Source organism: Corapipo altera, unplaced genomic scaffold (assembly GCF_003945725.1).
Source record: "Corapipo altera isolate COAL_440 unplaced genomic scaffold, ASM394572v1 2b, whole genome shotgun sequence".
Lineage (NCBI taxonomy): Eukaryota > Metazoa > Chordata > Aves > Passeriformes > Pipridae > Corapipo > Corapipo altera.
In genome coordinates, this window is record NW_020884874.1 from 13,940,117 (window position 1) to 13,952,638 (window position 12,522).

General features: G+C 38.2%; 1 long non-coding RNA gene across 1 annotated transcript; it reads right to left on the minus strand.

Annotated features, from left to right (window-relative positions):
* Positions 1–662: 662 nt before the first annotated feature.
* On the minus strand, positions 663–12,167 carry LOC113942849. Its single transcript, XR_003526078.1, has 3 exons — positions 12,005–12,167; positions 10,261–10,344; positions 663–762 (listed from the first exon to the last, which is right to left on the minus strand). It is a non-coding gene; the product is annotated as an uncharacterized LOC113942849 (long non-coding RNA).
* Positions 12,168–12,522: the final 355 nt, after the last annotated feature.

The window sequence follows — 12,522 nt, forward strand, 5'->3', positions numbered from 1 at the left end:
CACGTCCTCACCAGTGTTGAGTACAGAGGGAGAATCACTTCCCTGGTCCTTCTGGCTGTGCTATTTCTGATACAGGCCAGGACGCCTTTGGTCTTCTTGACCATCTGGGCACACTCAGCACACACTTGTTGCCATTGCTTTAAATGTTTGCAAAAAACCCATAGAGGTGCAATACAAGGTAATACATCTCTGAGCAACCTGGTCTAGTGAAAAATATACCTGTCCATGTCATAGAAGATTAGAACTAAATGATCTTTGAGGTGCCTTCCACCTAAACCATTCTTATGATTCTATGATTTGATGATTAGTACAGTGTTTTACTGCACTTGACATATATATGGTTATATCCAGTGGGTTTAGTTCATCACAGTTTAAATAACCACTAGACCACAGCATATCCTTCTGTCTAGATACCGTCTACATAGATAACTGGAGACACTGTTGACATTAGAAATCCCAAGATAATTTTTTGTTTGTTTGGGTTTTTTTGTTTTGTTGATGTTGTTGTTGTAATTTACCATTTTGTTCTTGTATGGATGGAAAAAATACATGAACTGTTTCTAAAGCAGAAAGAGAAAAAGAATTGCTGTAAACTCAGGTGCAGTTCATTCTTACTTGAGAAGCTGATCAGTGAAGTGCAGAGTTTTGCTCTTTAGCTCCTACCTGCAGAGGTAATATGCCCAGTAGTTCACAGAAACCTGATGATGTCTGTTTTCTTGAGTTGACTTTGCCATTTGTTAGGACCAGTAAGCAGGTCAGGTGCTAGAGAATTATGAAAGACAAATCCTGTTATTGACACTTCACTCTTTGCTCTCCGTACTTAGAAATCTCTTGGTATTTTGCAGTTCCTTTCAGTTGGTGGGGCATTTTTTCCCTAAGCATGCAATATGTGACAACCTTCCACATAGGATTTTTAAATTGTCTTTAAGTCACTGCCTTTCTATACATAAATATAAATGCAAATATATATTTATATTTAGACATACATATATCTCCTCATGCTTCTATGAAAACTGAATTTGCTGGAACATAACATCTCTCATTCTTCTGGGGATAGAAGACCTACATAGTTGGGTTTTTTTGACATGTACCAGAATGCAAGTTTTTGTTATTTGAGAACATTATGAAAATGCAGCTAATTGATAATTGACTGCTTCTTTCCATCTTAATTATTAAATTTTGTGAAATTATGAATAAGAGCATGGAGGTTTGTTTCTCTCTAAGTAATACATACCCTTTTGGTGTACACAACACCAAAAATTACAGTAAAATATTTCCCTAATAATATCAAGAACTAGTCACAGGTATTCTGCCATCAGGAAGCAATTAAGAAATTTTTCCAGAGGGGATGTCTGCTAAAAATGCTTTGCAAAACAAGTTAATCAGAACGGGTAGGAATTAATTTTTTCACCTCACTTTCAAATGCCTAGGGACATTTTTCACCTAGTTTATTTATGAAGCACGAAGTGTGTAGTGGCTTTTCTACAAAAAGCTGATGTGAAAATTAAAAGATGGTGTGTCCATTTGAAGTGTATAAAGACATTTAAGAAACTGCTTGCATGTGAGGGAAGGAATGATGTTCCACAAAATTCTGTCCTGATATAAAACAAACAAACAAAAATATTTAAAAGTTTTTAATAAATACCTCAGCAGTAGAGAAGTGTTTGAAAATGTGTGCACAGGGAGGGAGAAGGTCAGAGTCAGCGGGTCAACTTGCAATTGGTGATCTGCAGACAATAAAATGTCTGGCTGGTGTCACCAGGGAACAAGAGTATCAGCAGATCGTGTGTAAAATAAGAGCTAAATAAAGCTACAAAAGATGCTTTAACTGGTAGCCATTGGGACTGGAGTTTAGAAAATATTAGACTTCCATCAGACCATAGTATTTGCTGTTTAGTACATTCTCCTCTCCTCTCTTGCTATGAGGCATTGGTAGGTCCAGGCTTACCACTTCCTGGTCAACCCAGGCAGACAGATTAATAATTATGACCTCTGGGCTGAAGTTTTCTACAGTAAAGCTGAAGCAGTTGCAGAAAGTCTTGGAAACTTGCCTCAGTTTCTGACCTTCAGAGGAGATTCATAGCACCTCAAACATTACAGAGATACTGTTAAAAGTTGTTGGATGTACCCTCTGTAATTGTATATAGTATGGCCAGTCTTCGCAAATGAAGATTTGGGAAAGGTCATTACCCTTCGAGCCTGCGCAGTGCATTTTTTAGGTGAGACACAGTGCGCGCTGAACTGAGCCCACCCTTTAATCCTAAGGTTCATCTGCCGGGGCCGAGTGAGCTTGGACAGTGGCAGTGAGGTCCTCAGGACATAGGTTTGTTTAGAGTGACCTTCTCTTAGATGGATGGCCTTACAGGGCTGACGAGCTCCATCTGCCCGGGGGAGTTTCCCTGACGGAGAATCGAACCCGGGCCGCAGTACCTCTGTAATAGCGGAGTTGTATGTATGCACTTTAGCTTGGGAGGAGAATGGTAAACAGGGAAAGGATTTATTTATCTGATAAACTGTGTACACTTTTAGATTTTCATGAAGAAAATTAATATTTTCTTATACCTGAATTGTGTGTATAAAAGGAGGTGTAATCATAGGCAAAGAATAACTTCGTCTTCCAGAAAGGCACTAGAAGTACTCTGTAGTTTTGTGATTAAATATCTGAGGGAGTGATTAGCATTAGATCAGTAGATATTTCACATGACTGAGCATGTGAGTAAGGCCAGACTGGTGTTTCATACATTATAAGACATTGATTTGTCTCTGTCCTACTAGGAAAGACAGAAAGAAAAAAAATGTTTTCTTCTCTCCTGTCCAATAATAGCATAAAAAATTGGTAAGGTTTTAGAATATCCCTGTACAATTACAAGTGAACCTAAAAGAAATCCTGTTATTACAGGACTAAACTTCTAAGTGATACTGCCTGGTTGCTACTGCCCACCTAGAGTTATAAAAGTATAGGTGAGTCCAATACAGATAAATAAGTAAACTTATGATAAATGTTTAATTGCAGTTGAAAACAAACAAACATTAAAAAAAAAATCACAGTTTTCTTCTGCCAGCCTCTGCACTTCTCTTCTCTTTATCATCTGGATAGTATATACACTTGTTTCTTCTCCATTACTCTTAGCACTTTGAAAGTACAATTTTCTTAGAAGGAAATTGTTCTAGTTGATGGTTGCTTTTTCTTGGTGCCTGCACAAATCTCTTGCTCTCCCATTTAATGTATGAAGAATGAATTATCCTTCCATTTGCAATCAAATTTAATAAAATTTATGATGTTGCTCCTCTCTAACACGAGAAAGATTATCAAAAAAATAAACAGAGTCTAGAAAACTGCCATTCAGTCCATGCTCTGAGAGTTGTAGCAAAATCTGTCAAAGTAGCACTGTACTACATGTACCATCTACACAGTCCATCCAGGAGACCCCAGAGTAGGCCATGATCTGAGTTTTGGGAGTAACTGAAGATGACAAGCAAGAAGATATTTGATGCAGTAACTCAGTAGTGTAATCTAGGCAGATGGTGTATAATATAGGTCCTGAAAATTTGGTCCTGTATGTTAGCAGTAGCAAAGTACTTTAAGGGAGAAGGGGAATCACCCTGTGTCTGACAGGTAGCCTTCCTAAGCTCCTGACCTACAGACTGGCTGTCACCAGATTTGTACCAAGAATTACCCTGTCTCCACAGCTCAGTAGGGGTGGATCTGTGGAGTCCAGTTGACATACACTGCATGGTGTTTCATCAGGTTTTACATCAACTCTAGTCAAGTCCTTGGTTAGTACTTGCACTCCTGAAATGTGTGTTTCAGTTTATTTTCATCCAGACAATATCTACTTCATGCAGTCAAAGACTGCTCTGAGATGCGAGCCAAAGTATGTAAGTGGGGATGGTTGGGAGGGTCACTTTGAAAGTATGCTTCTGATTCAAAATATACTGCTAATGTAGATGCAAACAGAAATATAATGTGCGTGGATCATGGTCTTGCTGTACTAAAAACTTCTTCTGAACTTATCTTTCCTTTACAATGCAGACAATACCAGAAAAGCTGACCTCAAAACTAGCACAATCCATCAGAAAACAAAAGTCCTTACTCTTTTCTTTTGGTGAACATTTAAATGTCAGTCTTGTCACAAAGGTGAGATTTTCAACAGAAGGTCAAGAAATCTTTCTGGAGAACTGGCAATTGGGTTAAAACTTGATGACTGTAAGGAAAATCTCCGGTGCAAATTCCTGGAGATTTTGCACATTTTAAGGACAGTAAGAGCCAGTTTTACTTCCTCTATAACATCAACCATAGATTTCACAGAGGTGTTCTTGTACAAAACCCCTTAAATAATGTTCATGCTACAAATGTTCTTTTCTTATTTTCAAGACTCCCAGTGAAAGGGAAGATATTACTTTCAAAAGGACTCTTCACCTGTCATTAATTACGTTGGTTACATTGGTACATCTTGCCTACAATGTCCAAAGTTTCTATTCCAACAACAACATGAAGATCAGTAGAATTCAAGTATTCCTGAAGTAAATTTTCTACGTAATAAATGGAGGGACTTTAATGAAAATTATTTTGACTTCACTTTTATACCGATTGCATATTCATGGTTAGGCTTTGCGAACAAAGATTTGTTACAAGCACGCTGGTGGCTAAAAAGGCCAATGCGAGATAGACAAGTCCAGTTGCAAAAGGCACAGCAGAAAGACTCCTTAAGTGGTATATTCTCAAGACACAATTCTTTCTGCGTTGTCTTTTCTCCTTGAGAGTGATCCTGCGTGTGTTCTCAAAGGCATCAGCAGCGTTATAGATGGGGTGTCTCCAGACCTCCCAATTGGAGGCCAGAGTAGACCAGTTATGTTGATCAATATGGCCAAGGCTGAGATATTGTTTCAGGGAGTCCTTGTATCTTCTCTTTGGGGCTCCTCTCTTGTGGCAACCAGTGGCAAGTTCACCATAAACCAAGATCTTAGGGAGGAGGTGGTCCTTCATCCTTGAGATGTGTCCTGCCCAGCACAGCTGTGTTCTCATTAACATGGCCTCAATACTTGTGACAGCTGCTTGTTCTAGAACAGATGTATTGGTCACATAATCTGACCAGTGGATGTTTAGGATTGTATGGAGGTAACGTTGATGGAAATGTTCTAGGAGTCGCAGGTGGTGGCTCTAGACGACCCATGATTCAGAACCATATAAGAGAGTATACTAGTATGGACACAAGCAACTGTTTGTTTTATTAAATGCTGCATTGAGTTTCCTTGAACTTTGAAATGTGATTCCAGGACAGAAACATATTACCTCTCTCTCTGGATTTTTCTCAAAAATATATGTAGGACAGTTAGGAAAGTCACTTCAAGGAATATCTCTCCACCTGATGGATGGTGAGAGTCCAAGCTGTTGATATTGAATGCACTGCAAAAGCATTTGGAAGCAGAAATGCCTGGAAAAATGCTTTTCTTTTGTGGTGAAGAACGAACTCTAAAGACAATGTTCAGCTAGCTTCAGTTCAAGGGTCTGATTTGCCATCTGTGGGTTGCAAGAGGACCTCTCTGAGTAGTTTCAAAAGGCACTGGAGTGGGTCCTGGAAAAGCAGACTTGCAGGGAAGTGTAGGGACACTCTATGATTGTTACATCTGCCAGCAACTGCTGGAAAATAAAATTAAATATACATACTCTGCTGACAGAGGCATAGCACAGTCAGTACTTTTCTTGAAATACCCATTTCAGGAAACCTGCAGAGCTTTCAGATAATGGTTTGATATCAAATAACATTGAGTTCACCCTTTCAGCTATAGATCAGGTTGACTGCTCCTGGATAAGCATGAATAAACTTCCCGAGCAAAGGAGCTTTTTTGATTATTGTCCAGAGATCCCAAAGATAATAATTTCTTTTTTGACCTACAGCTCTTCCATGTCTACAAACCTTGTGCAGTCAGGCTGATTTGAATGCTGAAAACCCATCAATCTAGATACATAAATGCCCACATGATTGAGAGTATTTGACCAGAATCTGTGTTTTAGGAAAACATCCAGACTATTTAATTGTTGGGTTTAGCTGTCTTCCCTCTCATTTCTAGTTGCAAATGTCGTGTTCAGTTGTGCATTTTGAGATTTTATTTCACACTTGCATTATCTCATCCTTATGTTAATATACATCTGCACCTGTGGTATAGGAAAAATAGTCATATATATAGTATATATATTTACCTCTAGTTAGACTTCCTAAAAATTAATTTGGTCCAATATGTTCTTCATTGATAGCTGGACATAGAAAAAGGGTTATTTATGATGTTGTTTGGTTGTTACTCAACAAACCATCCTTGCAGCTTGAACTTATCGACAGTCTGCTTTCTCACACCACCATTGCTGGAGACAGAAGAAGGTTTTGCCTCATATTTATTGCCAAGGGTCTAAACTGGACACCTCTAGATCTGTAAAACTGCACCTTGAGAAGAGACAGACTGTGGTTCTGCTAAGTGAGTTTCATGCCATAAAAAAATAGAAATTAATAAAGCAGAACATACTGTGAATTTGATGATTAATTTTTTTGCTATACTTTTTTTCTTATAATTTTTTTCTAATTGGAGTAATTTTTCCTTTATTTTGACTTATATCTTTATGTTTGTGGATTTATCAGATAGATAGATGGATAAACAGTTGCATAAAGTAACTGCTAGGAATGGCAATTATATAGGCATTTACACTGGAGACTTCCCTCATGGACCTGCTGTTACACAAGCAGCTGATCTGAGCAGATGGAAATTAAAAACCAGAGGAATACACTGAAAATCACACCTTGAGAAAACTATGAAAAAGATGTAACCCGTCTGTTGGACTGTAAAATTGACCCGGGATGGCATGTGGTAGTCTATCCTCAGCTACCTAATTCATCCAGTTTGATTGACAGATTGAGTAGATGTCCTTTATAAGTCCATAATATCATCAAAATTTTGGAGATGGCAAGTAGCATAGAAGAAGGAAGCACTCTGGTTACAGCAAAAGCTTCTGTGCTTCTCTTTACTCCAAGGTGCTGAGATCATATGGCAGTATATTCACATATTTTTATCATTTAAAGAGTGGTTGTATGTGGTTACACTTGCTTTAGGAGGTATATAGATATCATTATATATCCGAAAAGTCAAAGAGATAACTTTCAGTTAGTGCTTTTTTGACATTGTGTCTGATGTGGTTACTGTTGTCCTTCAGTCCTGTGTATAAATAGAAAGTCAGTCTGATGCTTTTACAGAGAGTGTGCTGTCACTGTACTAAATCATTCAAAATGTTGGAGAATTCACCAAGTACTGCAAGTCCCATTTGTATGGTGCATGGAGCTTATATTATACAAATGAAACTGTAGTTTTCAAATACGCTTATTACTAAGTTTATCCAGATGTGTTCACTGTAAAAAAACCCCAAACAGTTAACTAATCTTTTTCTTTGAGGAACATTCCAAGATGCTCCAAAAGTAATTTGTAGCTGGGAAAGAAACTGGTACTCGAAGAAACTGGAGCAGAGTCATAGAATGGTTTGAGTTGGAAGGGGACCTTGAAGATCATCTAGTTCCAACCCTCCCACACAGACACCTTCAACTCTACCAGAACCTCATCCAACCTGGCCATGAATACCTCCAGGAATGGGGAATTCAAAACTTTCCTGGGCAACCTGTTCCAGTGCTTCACTACCCTCAGAGTAAAGAATCTTCTCCTAATACATGATCTAAACCTACTCTCTTTCAATTTGAACACATTCCCCCTTATTCTGTCATTATATGCTCTTGTGAATAGTCTTGCCTTTCCTGTTCCTTTCCTGTTCCTTTTCCATATTGTGAATGATTTAGCTATTTTATATTTTCTTTTTCCTTTCAGTTTCCTTTATTTCAAATTTCAGAAACTAGAGAAAGGATGTCACCAATGATATGATGTCATCTCCCTCCTTAAATCTGTGTGAACAAGGATTATTCAGAATTAATAGGAGAGAATTTATAAGTGAATTTAATTTTAAGACTTTTCTACTATATGATGTCGCTATTCCAGATCTAAGGTCAGGTTGTTCATTCTCCTCTGGTGATGTCTCTGCCTCAAAGAGTTATTCTCTACTACCCATGTTTCTTGACTGCTGGATAAAAATTCTCTAGTCACATTTACTTTTGAGATTAATAGCTCCATTTTTCTTTTTATACTAGAGATTGTTGTGTTTATTTAGGTTTATAATGTGACAAGTGTCCATCTAAATGTGCAAGGCGCTTCTAGTGAATACTTGAATAAAAAAGAAACTTCAGTATAAATATAAGAAACTTCAATATAAAAAAGAAACTTCAAATCCACATCACTTCAGGTCTGTTTGCTTCAAAAAGCATTTTGAGTTTAACTCACATAATGTCTCCCATAAGACTGAGAAAGAAGTGGATAACTCAGAGCATGTCAATGAGATAATTAAAACTTTAACCCAGACTTCACCTCCTTGAATATTACCTATGTCATTTTTTCTCAGTGGTTACCTTTTGCTAATGGGTTAAGTTACATTGTAAATCAGATTTTGGTATCTATACACATCTGTTCAAAACACTTATTATTCTTCAGTCTTGACGGTGATGCTCATGCTGTGTCAGAGAGGTTGGAGTGAAGATGTGAAACCACGCTTGAGATGTTTTAGTTCAGTAATTGTACATATCAAGAGCACTGAAGACACACATGACAGCTACTTTTGTGATGAAGACCATACAGAGATGTGGGGTACACCTGCAAGGACTTATGTACAGAGAAACCTGTGCCATGGCAACTGGTCTAGGAGTTGATATTAACCAAAATTCCATGATCTGAAATTATATGCCTAATTTCAGTCTGAACAGAGCTGTGACATTAGTGTTATTAGTATTACTGATGACAACGTAATGGGGAAAGGAATTCCTTTGCTATTCTTAAATCAAAATAATCTTTGCTCGCATACTGTCAGAGTTGCAAAAGTGTCTCTATAGGAGCATTCCCAATGCTCAAAGTGTTGCAGGTACCAGATGAATACTAGTGAGATGTTCCAGTTTTCTGGAAATTATTTGTTCTTCATTCATAGTATGTTCAAATACAAACTAAAGTCTTCCAGATAAGTAGAAATATTGAAATATTTAAGACAAAAAGAATTATGTTCAGGTTTGACTTTTTTTCTTTTTTTTTTTTTTTTTTGTGTAGGAATGTTATTAATGAGAAATATGAGCCTTTGTCATAAAGGACCATGAAAAAATCCTTCAAGAAACAGTCATTAAGTTCTACAGTTTTCAAAGGAAGGCACTGTGGACTTGAAAAGTGGAAGCTTAACTTGATGTATGACTAATTTCTGCTCTGAAAAGTTTTTATTAGTCTACCACTTGCGCTGCCAGACAATTGCTTTTTTACTCCACTGATGGTAATCATGACTAGTGAAAGATTAAAAGGTGTCTAATCTTCACACTCTACTCAGTTGCAATCAACAGAAAAAGTCCTGAAAGGTGTTGCATGGTTTGTGAGCTGAATAGGGAATGGTGTGCACTTTTCAGTGCTAATGGTGGTAAGCAGAGGAAAAAGGCACTCCACTTTGAGTGATATTAAACTGTGAGCTGTTTTTGGGGTGCTACTCCCTGTGACTGGTGAGGATCCCCAAGTAGGAGGTGTGTTTGCTTTCAGGCAGCTGCAAATCTACCAGAGACTGTGGAGGGGCAGCCAGGAGCACAGTGAGGGCAGAGGCAGCTGCAGCAGTGACACAGAGGTGGTTTCTATCTGATCTGATTTGAGATCAGGTCACTGATTTCAGATATGACTCAGGGTTAGAAACCACACTGGAGTCAGGGCACCCTTTTTGTTTGACTGAATGCGATGTTGACCAGCCACTGTGCTCCTGAGCCCTGTGCTGAGGTGCTCTGCCTGCATAGCTGGCTGATCTCCCTGTGTTAGTCCTTGCGTCCTGTTAGTCCTGCACTTCTGTGGTGACCATGGTGCACTGACAGCTCTCCTACCTCGCTGCCCAACTCTGACTGTGTCCTTTGCCAGGGCTACCTCAGTAGTGGACAGGTGCCTGGCTATTTTTATCGCTGAAAGGGAGGATGGAGCAGGAGATGGCTTCACTACCACTGCAGTCAAAGCTCTTGACTAGTTCTCCAAGAGCTAAAAAAAAGTAAATGTTTCCATCTGATTTACTACCATCCAATGGTAGTAAAACATTTTCTTGCAACCCCTGGCTCTATAAACTTTTATCAACCCTGAAGCCGTGTAGACCTTGCAATGTATTTGTTCACTTACCAGCAGCAGCTGATATAGGTGTTTGCTTCCAGCATGAAAGCAAGGGTTGTTGATGATCTTTCTGTGACATTCTCATATTAATCCCTGCAGGAGACATGGTGAAGGTTAGATTTAAAACAGTAATATAATTCAAAGTATATTTCCAGGGCAGAAGTAGTGCCAGCGCTGTTGAGCAAATGGTGGGGCATACACAGCAGAATACCTTCTGTAAAGGGTAGCTAAAAGCAGAAGGTTAACATTAAATTATCAAGTACCCATTGCCCCTTAAATTTGCCTTGTTAGACAGAGTTTCTACTATTTCACTGTATTTTATGAGAGTGTTTTATCTTGAATTCTTTGTTGTACAGAGTGCTTTTTGAAGCAAAAGATTTCAGGCACTCTCTGTCTACCCACACTGTGAGAAACAGTATTTACTGATGTGCATGACCTTGTCAGAATTTATGGTGCTGGTGCAGGCAGCTGGACTGTAACCATAATTCTCTTCAGAGAAGGCAGAGGAGTTCAAGTGGTTGGTGTGACAGACAGGACCATGGTGACTTTTCATTCAGGAATAAGAAGTGGAAACAGTCTCTCCTTTACTCATTGCAAACACTTTTGGTTTAGGTTAAAGATGATGTAATTCAGGGCTGCATATTGCCAGTGTTTTATTCCCTGAATTACTTCTATACTTTAGTGACTGTATCTCAACCCATTGCAAACAGGTACTTCTTGTTCTCCTCTCGGACAGCTGCCACTGGTAAAGAGAGTAACAAAGGTTTTCTCCTGAGAATTAGAGATTACTGGAAGCCTTACAACATTTTCTTTTTCTATGAAATATGTTGGTTTGTCGGAAAGCAATAAGTTCTGTAGCAATATTCTTGTTTGTACCTGTGAGTTTCTTTCTGGGTTCCCAGTTGATCTGAGAACACATGGGAAGAGCTGTTCTTGAAGTCATTTTCTATTTAAGTGGTATAGAGTTTCACAGTCCTAAAAGCTCTCTTCTGCCTTCTATTTTGCTGTAAAGGACTCTTAGATCTTTAAAATATGAGGTAGCCAAGTAATTAGTTTAAGCCTTATAAAAAAAATTAAAGAAGTCCTAATTCTTAAAAATTATAATTAAGTTTCTCAGTTGTATTCCAGCAGGAATTATCATTTGGACCAAAAACTAGATTTAGTAGCCAAAATAGAACTCTATGTGGGATGAACATGCTGAGTTTTGACCAGTTTTACTGAGTTAACTGTTTTCTATACTTTCTCGAAGAACACATATCTATGGAATCGTCCTCTCAGGACTGAGATTTTGAGACTGAGTTAAGACCTCAGTTCACCATTACCCTGCTTTTGAAGCAGTACGGAAGGTATGTAACCTGTTCCCTCTCTGGACCATCTGCTTTATAGCAATTCATTTGCCCAGATGCTGTGGTGAACTGGAATGTTTCTGACAATGCTGGTGAATAAAAGGAAACACCTAGTGGAGTGTGGTCAGATCCAAAATTCTCTATGATAGTATCACGTTATATTCACTCTCCATGCAGGTCAATTCCAGTCTTAAACATGTTAGTTATCCCATTCCAGCACAGCAGTTAAGCATATGCTTAAGTCAAATTGTTGTCAGTCTGATTTAAGTAGTACTTAAACCAAGCACATTCTTAAATGTTTATATGGCTGTGGAGGTATAGAAACATGTGTTTAATGTTCACTGCATACTGGTATGTTTTGCTGGATGGGAACTCTAAAAATAGAAAGCTATTTTAATTCACTGTACCAGCGCTTATTTCTACAGGCTGTTAGAATGGAATGAGGTTAGTTCAGATTGAGTTCAATAGGATTGCTCTCATCTACCATCCTTTTCAAGTTCAGAAACATTTAAAGGAAGGAAATTCCATTGCTGTGGTGAATTTTGGAAGATGTGGTAAATCACATTCACTGTAGCTAAAAGAATAGAAAAAACCACAATTAATTTCAAAACAGTATGATTTTTAGGACAGTTTTCTCTTGGATAGTCAGAAAGGTCCAAAGAACCTCATAAAAAGGGATAGCTCAGGAAATTCACTTCTACCTTCGGCTGTAAATGAAGACTATAGTTTTCATCAAGAAGGTATGAAATAACAAATTTAAATTATGTTTTGACTGGAAAAGTTCAATGATACCTGAATTACTCATTTTCATATATGTTTTCATAACAGAGAATCATAGAATGGCCTGGGTTGGAAGGAACCTTAAAGATCATCTAGTTCTAACCCCACTGCTGTGGACAGTGCCACCTTTCACTAGACCAGGTTC